Below are 20373 nucleotides of genomic sequence, written 5' to 3'. Positions count from 1 at the left end.
ATTCTTCTACATGTCGTGCATAGCCGCACTGCCGCCGTAGAATAATTCCATTAACTCAATGAAACTTGGAAATTTCGTGCTATGCTCTGCAGCAAAGGGAAAAACCGTTAAAAGTACAACTCAAAACCTCGTCTTTCTAGCTCTCTGCATCAGCACAGCTATGAGCAAGCTCATTGCCGTAACAACTGACAACGCCCCTAAAAAAACACTAAAATATTTCCCACACAAAGAGCAGAACATTCAGTCTGTTGCAGTAGTATGGTTTTAGGCTTAATGTTTATTTTGAGATTATTAATAAGTGATTGCTGTGATACAAGGAGAAAACTATAAATTTATTGCTGCACTTGACTGGAAGGCTAGCTCCATGGCTAGCTCGCTGTTACTGTATCTTACTGTGCAGTTGTGGAATCACAATGCCTGGGATCATGAGCGCCCCCTGCCATGAGGCAAGAGAACTGCCTGCCTCACCTCGAATCTGTTTCTGATCGCTGCTCCACCCACAAAACACGTTACACACAGTTATATATACATAAGCTAAATTATGGAAAATCAGTTCATATATTAAATGTTTTTTAACCATTTTATTAGCGACGTACAGACAGGAGGAGCATGCTCTCACAGAATGGCAGCCAGTGGAGTTAGCGAGAGGTTGCGCAATCCCAGGTAAGGCTCAGCTCGCTGCTGCCTCACCAGCTTCGCTTTCGAGCATTTGAATGGGAAAATGCGAAAATTCAGTGATTTTGAAGAAAAAAATAATCAAAATTGGTTAAGCTAAATAAAAAATAAATACTTTAAAGTACAAACCACAGGATGAAAATAGCAATATAAATTATTTTATCATTATGTTTTTCCATTATGACAGGTGAGGCTCTCTGATACGGACCACTGCAGAATAACAAGAGCTGCAGTTATGGAGATGCTCTGACCTATTATGATTTGGCCCCTTTGCCAAACTTGATGATATCCTTGCATTTGTTGATTTTTCCTGCTTCTACACATCAACTTTGAGTAGCAACTGTTAACTTTCTGTTTAATATATTGTTAATTCCTTTTCCACTATGAAAATATCATGTCGGATCTGAGTACATCAGACTTAACCATTCATATAAAAGTTGAAGCTTAATTGCATCTATTTTTTTTATATTACCAAAGTTTGTTACGTAGTATCCCATTCATATCTTGATTCATACAATATTTTACTATTGAAACCAGTAGCTAGCAGGCTCTTAAGTGTATTTTCTTTTTCAATTTATGTAGTGAGACTAAGAATGGTTCTAAACCTTGACAACAAAAACCTGTTTAATTTGCAAACAAAATCTGACAAGAATTTAAATGGTTGCATCATCATAAAGTGCTTAGATTTTTGTGCTTGTAATGCATGCAAATCAATGTTTTTTTTGTTTTGTTTTACATAAATAGCATCTCATTTGAATAGCTAAACCTAATTTCACAGAAAAGCAATAAAAGAATGATTTGCCTCAGTGTAGGTAATCACTGTATCTAATGGGCAGCGCTGCCATTTTCTTGACCCGAGACCTCTACTTTAACAGCTTTGCTGTTCTGCAGCACTTTGTCAATGATATATAAAACAATAATAAATAAATACATAAAAAAGGGCGAAGAGCGTGAAAGTCTCCAATTCAAATTTCACCAAGACTTTCAGGAAGCTGATTTACCTTGGCGGAAACCTAAATAATAAATATGACGGACACACACAGCCTCAAGAGACTCGGTGCTTTTCAAGCATGCCCACTCATCTCACAGTTCAGCTTTATTCCACTGGCCTTATGCTACGTGGATAAAGGCACAGTTGGCCTGAACTGCAGCCAGAGGATTGAGACTTTTTTTAAGAAGGGCTGACATTTACCCAGAGTACACTAAGCTATTTGGCCTCACAGCAGTCACTCAGCCACCCTGCTACTCTTGCCGTGGCATCTGGGTGCCATTTAAGACGATGTGAGGGTGCAGTATTTGGTTGAGAATATATCAAGACAAAAGAAAAAAAAACTCCACACATTAACACTTTGACACACAGTCATTATGCAAACATCTCCTTTCGTGCTATGAGCCTTCCCTCAGACCTTAACTTTCATTATTAGACAGGGGCTCTCTACCACCGGCTCCTTTTGATTGTCACTGGTGGCGGCTCCTGTGAGCAGGTGTGACGGCCTCGCCAGCAGAATTCGCTCTAGCAGGGACATGCAATTAGCCCGCTCTCAGACATCTAGACCTGTTGAGGTCTGTTTGCTCCAGCGGTAGAAAAGTACATCATTAAGAGCTTTTTTTTTGTCACTTCTTGCCAGATGGGGGAGACAACTTTAGATTAAACTATGCTCAGTGCAAATATCTGTCCTTAGACATCCAAGGTTGTCTGCTCAGTCCAGACTGATTTTGCTCCTATAGTGCTGGGTGTAAAACACGCTTTGTAGTTTACCGTCTGAGGCAAAAAAAAAAAAAAATTGACCAAGAATGAGGGAGACATTGAGATTATGTTGGATTTTGTGTACAGGTGTGTCTGGGAAACGCATGAACTAGCATGAGTGGGAATACAGACGCCACAAACTTTGCGGCATTATGAAAAGAGTTAATTTAAAGTATAACCGGCTTGCATTTCTAAATCTTGAATGAAACAACTGTAACTGTAACTTCTGTTTGCAGCATTAAATGACAATTTGAGGTGATGAACTGTTCGGCCATAGATAAAGCATTTACAAGCTAAGAAAATTTATCGATTCAATAAGTTTGGTTTTGTGCTGAAAACCGTTCAGTGTCAGTTTTTATATCATAGATAGTGGTCAGCCTATAGTTTGGTCATGAGTTCTTCTACAAACAAATAGTATTTTTTTTTATTATTTTCCATAAAGGAGCTCATGAGATCTGGATATGATCCAAAGTTGAAAATTCCCCAAATAATAATCTGTCCTGCTTGTTGACAGAAATTGAGATTTCAACTGAACTCATAAAATACATTTGCAACAATATTAATAAACACTGTTGCTGCTAAAATAGCAGTCGTTATTGTTTGTAGATCCTGCAGGAAACAGCTTGTGGAGTTGGCAGCGTTGTATGTAGCCAACACTCTGGAGCACGAAATTCTGTTCAGCTCGGTTCCCGAACATCACCGGCTTTCAGTTGAATTCATAAGCATCTTTCGCCACCGTGTCCAAAAACTCTTTTATAGTCATAAGCTTGTATTTCTCTACGCTGCGGGAAATCTGTGCTTGTGCAACTCCCGTTTGCAGCCAGTTTGGTAAATAACACCTCCAAGGTAGGAACAGGAGAGTATTCAAGAACATTAATTAAAATGTTAATATTTTATAGCAATTACAATGGTAATATTAAAACTGTTTGCGAATATAATGCAGATGCCTTTCCTAAAGAGTTTAAAATACAACAGAGCGAGTTTTAAGTAATTGGTAGAAAAAAGTAAAAACGATGTAGCTCTAAGTTGGTTACTTGCTATTAAAATGCAAACCTGTCCCTTTTTGTGTTTGTTGTATACAACCAGCAAAAAAATACAATAAAAAAATGGCTCTGGCACTAGGAGTGCTGTGGTGGAAAAATCCGCTAGCCATGGAAAATAGCCTTGCTGTAACTTAGACACAAACTTATCCTTTCAATAAGAGGCTGAAACTTTCCCACCAGATCTCATGGCAACACAACACCGCTCACAGACACCGTCGGAGTTATTAATCTATTATTAGCTGCTGAGGCGGCTGCAGCTTCCCCTCGCCGCGCTCGCCCCACTCCCACCCCGGCGACACAGGACTGTCATCATAGATGACTGGCTTCTAATTGGATACAGTGGAGGCCGCATCCGAGCTCTGCGTGCTGGGAACGGCCATCGAGTGCCGTGGAATTAAATTTTCAATTAAGCGAGCCCCAAAATGCCAGAACTAACGTTTCTCAGTGAGGAGCCAAGCTGATTACTCCGTGAATCACATCTGAGGGGAGGTGGGTTTTTTTTTTTTTTTTTTTTTGCATAAACTGATTACAACAAGATGACTGAGGAGAAGCAACAGCGGCGAGAGCACTGAATGGGGTGTGGACCGATCTGGAACAGAAAATGGGGGTGGTGTTGGGGCACCTGTCTTCTCCGTCTCCTTGAAAAAAAAAAAAAATTATTTAGCTGTTTTTGCTGACAAGTGGAAGAAAAACAGTATGCCAACACCCAGCACAAGGACTCACACTACATAAATACATAAATATAGATGTGTACATGTATATAGTTGGAGGGGGGGAAGGGAAATGGGAGAGAGAGGAGACAGTGAGGCAGCTGTAAAAACATAGCTTCCCAGTATCAGACGAGACTTGAGAGGAAATATGGTGCAATTTTTTACAGCTCCGTGCCTGTCAGGGTGAGTAAAGAGACCCCTGTCCGGCAGACCTTTGCAGTCCACACACGCATCTCGCTCTGGTGTCACTGAGTGGGTTGTGAACATTTGCCTTTTTTGCCTGATTTAAAACAACTTGTTTGTCAGTAGTTCCTGCATCACAGATTTTTTATTTCTTTTCCAGTTTCTCCCGGGGAAGACATTAGTCTGCGACCCTCGTCTTCACTCCAATATAAACAAGTGATTTCATCTCTGAAATGGTGGGAAATGTTCATATTGCTCCAATGATTCTGCTTTTGCTCTTGGTATTAATTTTGCCGGTGCGATTTAAAAGAAATGCAATTCATCAGCAGCAACAGATTTCTTTAGCAGTGTGTCTTTTTTCCTTCAGCTCCCATGCGTGTTGTGTGTCTGCATGTGCAGAAGAAAATGTGTAAGCATTGCATTTCATTAGGAAAACTGCCATCTGGATGGTAACTATGCTTTTTCTTCTCTCCCTCTCTCATTATTCTCTCTTTTTTTTGCCCTATTCACACAATTGGTACATTAGATTAAATTTAAATGATCTCCTGCATGCGCGGACCGATGCGTACGCACACGCGTGCATCGCAAGACATAAAAAAGAAAAAAAGTAAGACTCTGTTCCTCGGGTTGTGTAACATCCAGCGGAGGATACAATGGCGTCTGTGCACTCCCACACATGCCCTCTCTGTCTCCCGCTTTCCTATTATCACCTTTGCCAAAGAATAAACACTCTGACTCGGGGAATTTCTATCAAAGCTCCAAACTGCCAAAAAAATAAAAAATAGCACACTGTCTTCATTTTTGCAATCCTCTGCAAAAAAAAAATCTGTTTATCCGCTCTATAGTCTTTCACCTTTCTGCATCCTCTAACAACACCCCTCCCTCCACATGCCAACTCTCCCTTGATGCTCTAGAAACAAATTGCTTTGTCCACACGCAGAGTTCAGCCAGAGCACATGAGCGTCGACAGCTATAGTCTTTTCAAGAGGAGAGGTGGGAGGGTTGGGGGGATTACTGCATGGTTGTATTAAGGTGGATTAGGACTTTGATGCTAATGAAAGGTTTTGACAGGGGCTTTTTTTTTCTTTTTTCTTTTCCAAACTGGTCAGCGAGTCTTAAGCTCAGATAATGCGTGTAAGACCAAAATGAAATCACCAGAAGCCGGGGTAGTAATAATCAGAAAATCACTGGAAGTGGAAGGGAGAAAAAGTGCAAACAATCAAGAAATGTCTGTAAAACACAATTTTCGGTGCAAAAAAAAAAAAAAAAATCCATCTGTTGTTAATGCGTATAATCTGCAGCTGCTTTTGATTAAGATTAAACTCAAAGCCCCATGGGTGGTTAAAGCGGGGCAGCAGCTTTATTATTATTATTTTATTTTTTTTTTTTTTCATATAAAAATGAGTGATTTCAGCGGCAGTTTGGGGAGTGCAGAACAAGGTGAGATGTATGCGTGCATGCGTGTCCTTGCTCCATCTACAGTCACTCAGGGATTAAGATGATTTATGCTGCCACGGCTCGACTTCAGATTCACAACTTGTGACGTGATGGAGCCATCGTTCATCTCTCCATCTCTTCCCCGCTTTCCGCTCGTCACCAGCGAAAGCAAATTACTAAACGTATCGTATGAACTCCACAGCTTTTTTTGTAAGATAGAAGAATTTCCACCGATGGCAATTCTACGAAGTATTTGTTCTTTTATCGATTTTCCCTACTTTGTTTTGTGACACTAAAATGTTTCAGGTCCTCAAATAAACACAGACAATGATGATCAGAGTAGTCACAAAAGGTGTTTTTCAAATGATGATTTTCTTTATTAAGGCTAAAAAGTTATAAAAACCTGGTTCTTTGTCATAAATATGCTTTAGATTATAACAAAAGTGGTCTTTTGTGACTTTGATGAATCATCAAGAAGCTCTTGAGTCATTTTAGTTGGCTTGCCATTCTTGGAAAGGTATATCATAGTTCCATATTTTCTCCACTTGTGGATAATGGCACTCACTGTGAGTCTATGGCAGTGGTGGAGAACGTACTCATACAATGTACTTAAGTAAAAGTACAAATACACAGACAAAAATTTACTTAAGTAAAAGTCAAAGTACCACATTATTATTTTACTTAAGTAAAAGTAAGAAAGTACAAGCTTTTAAAACTACTTAAGTATTAAAAGTAAAAGTACTTGCCGACCATAATACCTAACGGCTTATATAATGTCATTAAGTGTACCTATCGTATTTAGTTTTAATAAATCAGTAATGTACCATTTTAATGAGCAATGCTGCAGATAAAGCATGTTTTTATTGTGTTTACCCCCTGTGACAGTTTAGATTTAGATATTTTATTCTATGCATCAGAATTCCAGGGATGACCTGCAGGGTTACATGTAATTAGGCAAAATGAGAGAAATTATTATACCTTTGAAATGTTTTATTTAATTCAAAATAAACACGTTCAAAAGAAAATTGTTTCCCTGAAAAAAGGGACTTTAAACTGACCTAACAAACATCAAGCGATTTGGAAACATCTAGTCTTTTTTCCTAACAAAACATGAACTTAACTTTTTTGCCAGCTATTTTGAGAGAACTCTTAACAGAAAGGGGCTGACAATAAACACCTTCCAGGCAGGGGGGGTCCGGCTGACTCTGTGGGCGGGCATGTCCGCCAATGTCGCCGGACTTGCGACAATTGCGTCTCATTGGAACCCATATTCTAATTTATTGAATATGACTGTAACTGTTACATGGAGATTATTTTAATGGCGCTAACATTTATTCAATAACCAGGACGTGAAGGAGTTTAGCGTCAACTTATATGTAACATTCATGGCGGGAGACGTGATCACGACCGCAGTAATCACTGTTACTTGCAAGTTCATGCTAGCTTATAACAATATACAGTAATCGTATTTATTTACTGCAGTCGAGTTCAACAAAAAGCTTGCTAAGATTACATAAAACTTCACTAACACAAATTAATTTAACATCGATAGCGTTTAGCAACTTAACTTACCTCAATATGTTTTTTCAAATTTGATGGTGAATTTTTGAAAGATAGAATTTCATGCTTTCGGGGAAGGCAAAGGCGGCATTGGAATCTCCAGGAAGCGTTTTTTGACCCAGTTATTTCAAAGAAATCTTTTAAATAAGGCCATGGGTGGGGCAGGTCTTCTGGAGGATGACTATCCTTGGACTCCATTCTGGGAGTTAATGATTCTGCAGGTCCTGCGTACTGTGCTGCTCTTCTTGAGGGAGGGCCTAATGGTTATTTCCCGCTTTGGATTGGTTCAGCGGACTGATTCTGCTCTCGCCATTGGATACTTTCAAACTAACAAACAAATCAAAAAACTGAAATGTGTCTTGGATGTAACGAGTAACGAAACGCTATATAGAAATGTAGTGAAGTAGAAAGTACAGATACTTACTGTTAAATGTAGTGGAGTAAAAGTAGAAAGTATCCATTATTAAATCTACTTAAGTAAAGTACAGATACACGAAAATTATACTTAAGTACAGTAACGAAGTACTTGTACTTCGTTACTTCCCACCACTGGTCTATGGAGTCTCAAAACCTTATGAATAGTTTGTTTTTTTAGCCCTTTTCAGCTGATAGACCTTTTTTTGTATATTTTTTGTTTGCTTTGTCTTGTTTAATGGATTATGTAATGCTTTGTGATATATTTGCATGTTAACCTTCCCGCAGTTGTAAGAGATGGGGTCCATTGAACCCCGCACTTTGCTCAGTCCTGTACGGAGTCAGTCCTTCACTAGTAGTGTCAATATACGGATCGACGGATGGAGGTGAAATCTATATGGGGGAAAATACTTTTTCACTGCACGGTAAAAAAAAAGGATGAAACACGTCCCTTACTTCATAAAACATACAGTAAAACTACTGAAAATGTATCTCACATCCCCATACTGCTACTATCAAATACTGTTATCAATACTTCAAAAATCACCTACAGCCTACTTTTTTTCATCTTGAAACTGTGCATCTACATTCCCTGCGGTGGAACAGGTCAAAATAGCTGGTGAAAACCTTAAGCTGAGGTCTGGACACAGAGACTCGCTGACTGTTTTCTTATTTTAAAAGCTTAGTGTTTAACCTCTGAGACCTCATCACTTAAGGCAATATATCAGATTACATTCAGCAACCTTTTGAGTCGGAAACCACTCTAAATATTTTTCCCCCCCTTTTCACACATGCCGTCCTCAAAATAAGCCAAATGACTTTATTGTGGGTTTTTGACTTTAAATATTTATAGATGCATTTCAGAAATGTGTTAACGAAAATGCCACGAAAGGGCAAACAGACTCCAGTGTGTGCTGGCTTGTGTGTGTCGGGGTGTGTGTGTGTGCGTGTGTGTGTGTGCTACAGTCTCGAAACGAGAGGAACTACCCAAAGAGCAGTCTGAGTTTATCACCACGGCTTCTGTATAACTAGATAATGACTGTAACTTGTTTCCCAGCACAGTGTGTGAACCCAATCTGTCACTTCCAGAAGAATTTCAAATTCAAGCATTACATAGCACGTGGGCGGCAGGCTAAACAACTCTCCTCCGCTTGCTGCAGCCCATGTTTACATGAACGAAGAGGGATTCAGGAGCCCGTCGCAACCGGGAAAAAAAACCTAAACATGTTTAAATTGAACACAAATCCTCTGTTTTTTTCCCCTCTATCGTCACCATTTTTTATTTTATTTTTTTCATCCAACGTGTATACCTACACATGCTGAATGCCTCCTGCTTCGCTGGTATGCCCGAGGTAAGCTTCTTCCCAGCAGCATCCCTGCAAACAGAATAGTGCACACCTCTCACAGAGACTTCCAAATACGGTGCGTGTTGCAAAGGCTGCCAAGAGCTGATCTCAGGGCATTCACTTGAAGGGAGATGAAGAGAGATGTTTTTTTTTTGTTTTGTTTTTCCCCTGCCTGTGTTTAAATCTGGTCCGGCACATATGTATTGATGTTTGCGCTCGTGAATTGTGTTTTGTGCGTGCCATGTTTGCGGGCATTGTGAAAGGATTTGCTGGCACATCACCAGCGGATTAGGGCGCTCTGTTTCGGCAGTTCATCGGTAGCGGGGGCGCATCCGATCTTTTGTCGCCGTGTCAGTCTCCTCTCTCGCTTGACAAAAGTTGAAGTTCTTTTTCTTTTTTTTAATTGAAGAAGTAAAAATAAATTGCCAAAATGAATCAATGCGATATGGCAGCACAAATTGATAAGGAAGGTGCGTCGCTTGTGAAGCACTTCCTTTTATCAACTCTTCTTATCTCAACATTACTTTTTTTTTTTTACCATATATCCACTCCTGTGCCTGGTGGAGGCGTTTTTTTTTTGTGAGTAGTCCAACAATCCATGCTAAGGTGATTGCCTCAGGGTTATCTTGGGCTACAGACAAGATAAATGCTGTGGTTTTAGCCTTCGAGGTAGCCATTAGTCTCCTGGCAGGACTACAAACAAAAAAGGCCAGGAAAGAGACAAAGAATCACACCCTCTGCCACAAGTGTACGAAAACAGGTGTGCCCTGACTGCTTTTGTTTAAAGGGTTAATCTTTTGTAAGCCCCTGAGTTGAGGCATGGGGGTTTGGGGGGTGGGAAAAACAACTCACCTGGCCTTCGCTCATCAAATCCACACTGCATTTACCGCCATTGTTTGCAGTCGGTGTCGCGTTACTTCTGTTTGATTGTGTCCACTGATGATGTGGTTTGGCTCTCGGGCGCATTTTCTATTGTGGTTCAAATGTAGGCTTTTGGGTGCCACTTTGGGCCTTCCTCATCGTCACCGACAGCAATGCGGTCATTAAAGAGTGTTTGCTTTGTAAGGTGACTGCAGATATAAAGGCCAGCTGCCACAGCAAGTGGCACTCTGAGGCGGAAGGAATCTTTTTTTTTTGTTCTGTTTGTTTGTTTCTCATTCTTTGACCTGGTGAAAAGAAAGGAGGGAGGATAAAGCTGCACCTGGAGGCATAGTGGGGGAGGTGAGATTACAAGGAGGCATGTGGTGGAGTTAACTTTCATTCGAAGGAGGGGGAAAAAAACTGTCAAGTTCTGGCGCTCAAAGCTGACTCAGGACTTCTATAACTGGATGTAAACGCATTTTCATCCCAGCAGGAGAGTGAAATGGTGCGTGGTTCCCCCCAAAATAATTCCCGAGCTGTCAGCAAGCCCATTTTTTTTCCTCTCTACTATAGAGTTTCTATTGGTGACATTTCATTTTAGACTTAAAAAAAAAAAGATTGGGAAAAAAACCCTCAAGGAGGGAGGAAAAGGAACTATTAACATGAAGGTAAGAAATATCTGTAAGAAAGATAGCTGCTTAAGAAAATGCATCAAATTTAGTTGACAGATAAACCGCATTTCTGCACAAGGTAAAAGATGTCTGCCTCTGGCTGTTAACTCAATATTTTTCTTGTAAGAACAAATGAAACTATAAAGACAAAAATAAAGCAGAAATGTCTAACTTGTTTTAGAATAATGATCCATATAGGAACAACTAAAAGTCGCAGAATGATATCTATCACAACATAACTAGCAGGATTGCAACTTTGCATGAAGTGCTGTTAGCTTTATGCTGAGAATTGTGGAAAATCCAAGAAATCACTAACAATTAGAGTCGGTTCCATAATCGACTTCAAAGATAAATATAACATTTACTGTATATAATTACTTTTATAATGTTGTAACCAGGTTACTAAAACAAAATTATTGACTCATTAATGTAAAGTTGGGGTGGTTTGTGCTCAGCTCATCTGTATTTCAGGGGTGGATCCAAAGCAGCTTTTTAAATATGTCAGAATGTGTTCTCTTTTTTTATTTTTCTTTATAAAACTGCTCGGTGGAGATTTTCTAAGGATCAAAGAGAGTTCATAGCGTTACAAAAACAGCCTTTTAGGAGAACAGCTTGTATTTTGTCTGTCAATTGTGGTTGGAAAAACCCCCAATACTGCATCAAACCAAACCTGATCTCCTCTTTCTTTCTTTCTTTAAACCATAATGCTTTATTATTTTTGACTTTGCTCTAGTTTGACTTTAAGCTTTGACTTGTGATTTTTTTTCTACTAGGCGCTCCAAAACTTTTTAAGGATTTTTATCAAGCAGCAAAATGTATTTTTTATCAGCAAAGAAGTTACTACAAATAACATCCTGCATCTGTCAGACAATAAAAATGCTCCATTGCTTTTTTTTTTGTTTTTATTTTTGTGAATTTTGCGGGTGGTTCAGCCGTAGACCATGCTTTAAATAGGTCAACAATGCATGACGACGCATCTCATCTCTTTTTCGGCCTCTCAACGCAAAAAGCAAACTTAAGCAATATCGACCGGAGTCCCATAAAACATGCATGCTGCTAATGCCTGCAGCTACGAGGATTTCATGCCTTGCAGTCGCCAGGGAAACTGTTACAATGGACAGAATAAATGGAAAGGTCTTAGTCAGAGGTCTCTCAAAAAGCATATTAAGTCACTCTGTGACTGAGAAGGATTGTTCAGGGTTATAAAAAAAATACAGAGCATGCTTTTTCCTTTTAAATTTGAAAAATAAAGTGTGGTATTGGATTTGGAAAGGGGGAAAGATTTATTCTTTGATACATGCACAGTGTGACTCTTGGTGACTCACTGTATCCTTGAGCATAATCGCCTGAAAAATTCCAGCTTAAGGGAAGTCAATATAACATTCCTTCACAAGTAGATTTTTCAGGGAGATATTGCCCCTCCAGGTGGGTGCACTTGCAAAATCTTAATGCCAAAGTATTAGTGAGCTCTTTTTTTGTGTGTGCTAAGCTTCCTGCGCGTAGAGATGCCTGCACATGCTGTTATGAAGCCCTCAAGCACTAGTGGTGTCAAAGGTTACAGCGTGCGTCGCAGGGAGACCGTGAAAGCAACTGCCGTGGGCCATGCCGGAGAGTCTCACCTCTTTGTGTTTGCTCTTTACTTTAATCCTTCACCACGTACTTCCCTTTAACCCACCTCCTACTCCTGCGTCTTCCCTCCCCACTGCTCCAAAACATATGAGGCACATTAAACGGTGTCCTCAAAGATGGAAGGCGAGAGAGGGAGACAGAGAGAGGGGAGAACACAGGAGGATAATCCCCTTTCCCTCCATTGTTACATGCTTTCATCTATTTTTATAAGGCGAAGAGCAGGGAGGAGCTGAGAGGCAAGACGAGTAAGGGAGAGGGAACAGGTTCTGGTGGGGCTGTGGTTGTACTTTTTTGGACCACTAGAATAGGTGCATCCCTGCCCGGAGTCACATTCATGTGTGTGTGTGGAGGGGGGCGGGGAGTGGAGGGGGGATTGCACGTGCAATTTCACTATGCCTTCACGCTTGAGCAAACACGCATATCTCCCTTTCTGCAAACCTCTTAACCATCCAATATTTGGTCTATGAGCACTTAATTAAGGATTAATAGCATATCTGCTGACTAAGACACCTCTTCCAACTTTCACTCACCAGCTTTTCCGAATGCTCGTTATGATCTAGGAACTTTACGAGGGGAAATCAAACTGCTCTCTTTAATTCCTTCAGAGACTAACACATGGTTTATGTTTCCCATATTTAAGGTTCAAATCTGGGTGGTTATTGGATGCTGTTTTGTCTGGGATATGCACCGAAATTCATCTAAAAAAAGGGAAACCATACACAATTAGTAAACGGGGTAATAAATGGGTTGCTACAGAGTATGTAATGGAAGAAAGTTGAAACAAAATACCAATGTGTAGCCAGGATAAACTGGTGAAGGGACAGGATTGTTAATATGCTGATGAATCACAGCAAAAGACTTTAAATCAACCTTATTTATACCCTTGGGTAGATTTGGTTGCACACAGTAAGTATAAATATAACGTCATTAAAAGTGACCAGGTGCTCGATACTTTAAAATATATATATAAAAAACAACATAAAAAACAATAAAATAATAATACACTGACTTAAATACAAAATCCTCATTAGGACAAGATAATACAAATTTTAAAAAGCCACATCACATTGTTTCTTACAGTTTTTAAAACAAGAGTTAAAACACTTAAAGCTGATGACACTGCATAAAGTATCTTAAATTCAAGAAAAAAAGTTAAAATATTGACTGTTTTACAGCAAAGTACTTGATGCTGAAATGCAATGTCTAGTAAAACTTTTTTTTTTTCAAATCTGGAAAGAGTATAACCATTGCATTCTGCATTATGGCTTTTGTCTAATCCGTATTCTCATTTAAAATTTTATCAATCCTATCCCACTGTAAATCTGCATTTTTTTATACTCATATGATGGAATCAGAAGAAGTAGTTCTGGACCAATTGCTCCCTTCTGGCTCTCTAATCCTGTGTGCTTTGTGCCAATAATTTCAAAGTTTTAAGTGTGCGCATGCTGAGGGATTAAAGAGAACATCGTTGGTAAGTTTCTCCGTATGTGCGAGACGCAAACAGTGTTTGGAGCCATAACAAAGCAGGGTCAGCTGTCGTTTATGTTTGCAATACCAAAGGATAAAAAAAATATGTTGCGTGCACAGCTGTAAAAAAGCAGTCTCTGTCATGAGGTGGTGTGGTGGACCCAAAAGCAGCAGGTAAAGACGTGGTGCAGTTTAGAAAATTTAATTAACAAAATCAGAATCCAACTTACAAAATAATGAACATCCAAGGGAAACACTAGAACAAACCAAAGCAAATCCAAAACTGAGACACGAAGAGATTCTAAGGAACACATGGGGAATGACGAGCATGGAGACAAGCAGGGTAACAAGACAGACTGGCGAGTTGTGACTGAAAAAGAGGAGCTTAAGAACTGGGAGGTAGTAATTGGACAATGGCCTAGCTCCATCGTAGGTGTGAGTAGTTGGTGCAGGAGCTGGCTGAGGGGCAGGGAGAAGGTGGCACAGGGAAACTAAGGAGATCTGCTGGGGAAAACAAAGGAGGAAACGGGGAGCTGAAAAATACTTCTAATACAAAAGACACTAAGAGTAAAGAAAACCTGATAAACTAGGAGAGAAAGATATGAGGGAAACCACAACCAAACCTAAATTGAAACAAGGCTGATCTAACAATGAGAACCAAGGAGTATAGAGCTAGAGAAGCTAGAAGATCTAATCAAAGAAATAACTAGAATTACTAAAGGAAGATGTACATAGACTCGGACATGGAAAAATAACTGAACCTAGGGTGATGAAATTAAAAAATAAACATTACTAGAAACACTGCAGGGAGGCTGAAATAAGAAATAACTAGAAGGATAAAATAGAACCATAGTCATTAAATAAGACTCAACATGGACTCAGACAAACAAGGACAGAACCTAAGGTAACTAAAGAATCAACCTAACTAGAAACACTATATAGGACTGAAAAGAAGGAAAGCAATAAGACAAATCTAATTACACTAAATACCTCAAATAATAATATCAAAAGGACCATGAAGGGCCAAACCAAAGTGAACTAAAACATAAAGCTAAATAAAATGAAAAACAAAACAAACCCAAAAACCCAGAGTCCTGACAATCTCCCTTTATATTTCTTTTGTTTTGCTAAATGTTTTAAGATTGTCATAGCGATTCTATTGTCAAAGATAAACTTAGCTAATCAGATGTTGTTTTTTTTTTAAATGATTGCATTTATTAATGAAAAAAATATGTCTAAATCAATCTGGGCCCTTGTAAATCATTTATCACCCAAGTTGTTAAATAATTAATTACTCAATCATTTCTAAGCCACTGGGACTCTAGTGAGCCACAGAGTCATTATCAGGAAATGAAGAAAACGTGAAACAAGTTTGTAAACCTCCGTAGAAGTGGCCTGCACATTAAAATTACTCCAAAACCCCCACTGACAACCAGCGCAACACGTCATAAAAGAACACAGAGCTGTGACTAACGCACAACTGGTCGCACTTCTCATTTGTAGAGTATGGGTGTTGGTTCTTCTCTACTAACACAAAGTCTGGGCGGAAATTGCATTCATGGGAGATTTCCTATGCAAAAACCACTGCGAACAAAAAGAACACAAGGGCTCATTTACCAATTTGTAAAGAAAACAAAAAAAAACATCCTGGTGATTTTCAAGATGGTTAATCTGTTTGTAGGCTGACTAAACAAAATTGTGTTTTTGAAAGGTGTTACCTCCAGTTGCCTCCGGAGTAAAACAAAGCATGTCAGAAACAGAGCCGACAGTCACACGTGGAGCCATATGTTTTGCTGCTTCAAGATCTGGAATTTATTGAATGTTCAGGCCTGAAGGTAGGATGTCTGGCCACTAGTTGAGTAACCTTAGAGTTAAGGACACTTTGGGTATGTAACAGGACAATGATCTGAGGCACAACGGCAAGTCCACCAATGTCTAGCTTAAAAAAGACGCTTGGAGTGGCCTACTCAAATCCAAGAAATCTGACTGAAATGTAATGACAAGATGCTTTAAAGCCCTTCCGTTTGATTGAATTTAAACACTTCTGCTCAGAAGTAGGGGAAAAGATCCTTAACATTGCCAGTCACTGCAATAATTTATAGCAGTTGTAATCACCAAGACAGGCATAACCAGTTTGGAGACGATTCATTTTTCAAATGGGGCCATGTTAGTTTGGATGACTGTTTTAAATTAAATGTATTCAAAAGTTTAGGTTGCCAGTTTTATGGCCGTTTAACCTATTTTAATTGTTGTTTATGATTTACGCATCTTCTTTCCTCTTAATTTCATCTATTTTGTCCATTATCAGGTGAAAATTAGGCGTACTCTGCCTGTAGCAGCAGAATGTTGAGAGCTACTTCTGTCATATACTCCAAAAGACACACCAAGGATATGCTTTCACATAAAAATGCAAACACACACACACACACACCCACGCCCGCACACACACAAGTCATTAGCTTTTCACATAAAGCCGGCAGCATTTGGTTGCCTGTGTTTTGACAGTTTTACAGCGCTTAGCTGTGTCTTTGAGTCATCAAACCGGTCCGATTAAAGAAAAACATGATGTCAAATTCCCAAATAATGCCACGTAATTGCTGTCAATTAGCAGTAGCAGCCGACGCTGTTGGCAAAGTAAAGGGTTTTCTGAAAAAATAAATAAATATCCAGTTCCCCAGAAGGAATGCCAGTCTACAGTCTGATGGAGATAGGGTGTGCAAGCTGTTCTGTAAACAGGGACATGTGGGATAATCCACAATAAAAAAGAAAAAAAAAGATGTAAATATGTAAGACATTTGCATTTGTGTAAGTATGTGTGTGAAGGGTTGAAGGGGGGTTCACCTATGTTACAGGAAGATTCTTAACCATGAAAGTTGTAGATGGTGGAAAAAGTCAAAGTTGGACTTGCTTAAAGCCAGGTAAACATTATGTATCAGAGAAGAACAGCAGAAGATATAACATGAACAAGATGGCTCATACATATTCACACACACACGGATACGATTTACAACTTCAACTTTAAAGGTCGTAAAGGCACTCAAACTCATTCTCACATCCACAGTTACAAGGATTTTTTTTTTCTTTTACAAAACCTGGTAAATGTAGACTAAAATAAAGCCACATTAATGTGCATCGGTCAGATCTAGTGCCAGCTAGCTCAGCTCTGTTTGCTTTATAGAACGCGGAAAGTTCTGTAGGTCATGTAAATGTTCCGTGTTTTATGATCAGTGCAGACTCGTGTACAAGTTTTCAAAAGTGAGAGGAGAATTTGTTCCAGCAGGGATACCCACCAAATGTGTGGGTGGGTGTGGGGAGGGGGGTGTGCAAGAGAGAGAGAGAGAGATACAAAGAAAGGGCACCGAGAGACAATGTTTGCACATAAAGTGTGGTATGTTTGGCAAATGCATGAATGAATGTATGAGCGGACGTGGCTTGGCATTGGCCTGTAGAGCATGTCTACACCTGAATGTGTTTTATTTTATTTTGTTTCCTGAATTCTGTTTGTGATTTTAAATTCCCTGTAGTGAGAAAAACAACAGTAAAAGAAAACAAGGGCGAAAACCTTCATTGTACAGACACGTATGTGGTGCGAAGTCACCACACAGGGTATAAATGCACATACATACACACCCCTTCCTTTAAAAAGAAAAAACATAAAAAATTAAAGAAGCTTGGCCCACGTTCCGATAAACAAATACGTCCTTGTGGCTTGTGAGAAAAAAATAAAGGATTATTGGCATTCCTTTCCCATGCAATAGACCACACACAGGGAGAGACACGGGCACCCGCTGAGTCCCAGTGCTGCACACCTGATGTTCCAACATGCTCAAGCAAACGTGACTCCCTCCTCCCCACCACTCCCGTGTCCTGGTCATGCACGGAATCCTAACTGGATTTTGTAGCAAAAGAGAAGAAACTTAATGACAACCAGGAAGATTCCAGAGAGGAAGTCAGCGAAAGAGGGAGAGAGGTCTGGAGAAAAAAGCTGAGAGGGGGACAGGGACGGAAGGTGGGTTGGGACAGAGGGGAGGCTTTGGCTGAGTAACCTCGGAGGTGTTTAATTGACTTCGACGAAGACCACCCCACTGGTACAGACCCTAGCACTACACCTGACAAGCATACAGTTGCTGAAGAGCGAGTGGCGAGAAGAAAAAAGCTTGGGTGCACTAAATTTTAGCCACAGCAAAAAGAAAAACTAAAAGATTTCATTTGGTTTATCGAACCGATGCCCGCATCATTTGGAAACGAGCCAAATTGCAAGTTGCCGCTTCGTTGCACCAAAAATAAAAGGCTAAAAAAACGCACATGCCTGTGTGAACGACAGCAGACGCTCATCGAAAACACAGTCATGTCTCTACAGTGCCCTGGAAATCCACTCCGGTACGAAATGCTCGTTTGAGCATCCACACAGAAAGCCACTGTCAAGCTTTGTTGAAACCCCCCCCGAAAAAACAACAACAACAAAAAAACTCTTTTCTAAAACAATATGGCTGCTTCGTAGTAGCAGAACCAACATTTACTTTTTGCACAGAGTGCATAAAAGCGATTGCGTTGATGTAATGCTTTTGTCACAGTCTGCGTTTGCAAAGCGGCTTGATGGCTTTTATAATCTCTGTCAGGTGTCCTTAAAGAGACAGAAGCTTAAATGGAGCATTTCAGACAGCAGGTGGCAAGAGGTGGAGTCGCTATGCAGCACGATAAAAATAAACCCCTTTTGAACATTAAAGCATATAGACCTCTTGGAGAGACTTCCAAAAGATTACTACAAACATGTAAATGAGCGTAAAATAGGGTTTTATTGAGGAAATAAATGGAATGACCAACTTTTATCTCTGTGGGTTTGACTATTTTCTCCCAATGTGAAACTTAGCAATTACTAAAGTGCATGTGTTTTATTGTGATTTCCCATAATAGACCAACGCAAAGCAAAATGTTTTTTTCAAGCAGAACATGATTATCAATATTTCTTACAAATAATAGCCCCCTTTACTATTACGTGTGATACCTCTAAGTGCAATGTAGTGCAAATAATTCCCTTTAGAAATTTTCTAAATAAAAAGTTTGCCTGTGCAATTTAATCTCAGTATGAATACAGCTGTTCAGTGAGGGCCTCAGAGGTTAGAAAGACAACATTATTGAACACACAGCATTATAAAGACCATTGAGCAAAGCAAGTATTTCAGAAGGAAAACTGTGAAGATATTAAACTTGATATAAAGAATTTCACTTTCATGTCCATGCAAAGCACAAATTTAGGTATAAAACCAAGATAACATATCATTTTGAACACATTTCCCTGTGTTCAAATCCTGAATTAATACTGTTAAAAATCACCAAAGGTTTAAAACTGTAATGGCGGTTGCCCTTTCAGCAAGGAAAACAAACAAACAAACAAACAAAAAAAAACGCTAAACATGCCGCCAAAGCTGCAAGGGAATGGTTAATCTATATTTATCTATTAGACTGGCACAGTCAAAGACTACGACTGCAGATAAACATGGCTCAAAAAAATATAGATTCAAAGGGATGAAACACAAGTGTGTTTCTATCATCTAAACCCACAGCGTTTTTTTTTATTTGTTTGGAAAGTTAGTTTAGCTGATCGGATATAAAAAAGTAAACAAAAAAAAAGTATATTTATGATATGAACAGAAAAACTCAAAAATAGACGTTCAAATAATCTAAACATCCAAGCAGAGTCACGGCTCTGTAGTGTTCCCAAGTTTCAAGGTTGGTGGAAGGTTAAACAACTGTGCGATTTCAAAAGCAGACAGAGCATTCTGTTCATGTGTTTTCCTCTGGCAAATCAAACCAAGATTCATTCTCTTTCGTCCCGCATGTTGTGTTGAAGTCATCAGAGAGCCCCTTTCTAGACCCCCGAACGCCACAACGTACCAGGGTGAGGTAAATGAGCAGGTAGCTTGTGTTACACTTTAATGGAAGCATAAATAATGCCGCAGTGCTCTTCTCCGGCTTCATTCTGCAAATGTGCCATGCTACGGGGTTAAGATTGCAATGATGGGACTTCACAGTGCCCGTGTGGGGAGACTGAGAGGAAGATGAGACCGTGGATGTGACACTGGGGGATAATTTGAATACCTGCCTGCTCCGGCTGAGCAGTGATCAATCACTCCTGTGTCAACCACCACTCCCTGCTGGCAACTTCTCCGCTCATGTAACCTCCATCCCTCAGGTTTTTTGTTTTCCTTGCATCCCATTCTCTATTTCACTCCTTTTTCTATTAATGTCCTCTCTATCTCCTGGTCTCTTCCCAGCCTCCTATCTTTCAATCCATTTCCTGGGCTCCTGTGCAGTGTGTTCCCTTTCACCCTTTTTTTTCTTCCCTTAGCTTCCCTTTTTACGTTCCCCCTAGTGCTTTCTCTCACATCATCTCTCCAGGTTTTCTTGTTATTTCTATCTCCCTTGCTGTTGCCTTGCCTAAGGATATCACAAAGAGAAATAAAGGGTGAGGGCTAAGGGGACAGATGGAAATGAATGAGAGACACAAACCATGACTACAGGCACACGCGCAGAATGCAAGCCCTGCTGCAAAATGCACGAGCCTCCGAACGTTTCACAGCGCACCGGGCTGATTATCGGCTCTTTCATTCCTGCTCCGCTTTTAATTTC

At 39.8% G+C, this 20373-nt stretch overlaps 1 protein-coding gene across 6 annotated transcripts in view; it reads right to left on the bottom strand.

Moving 5' to 3' along the window:
• The window catches only part of pcdh7b (protocadherin 7b), a 138904-nt gene that overhangs the window by 43447 nt on the left and 75084 nt on the right, over positions 1-20373 (bottom strand). The window lies entirely within an intron of this gene.

The sequence above is a fragment of the Xiphophorus couchianus genome, chromosome 14 (assembly GCF_001444195.1).
Source record: "Xiphophorus couchianus chromosome 14, X_couchianus-1.0, whole genome shotgun sequence".
In the NCBI taxonomy this organism is placed as follows: domain Eukaryota; kingdom Metazoa; phylum Chordata; class Actinopteri; order Cyprinodontiformes; family Poeciliidae; genus Xiphophorus; species Xiphophorus couchianus.
Note: the sequence above shows the minus strand (reverse complement) of the source record. Positions and strands in the feature narration are given on the sequence as shown.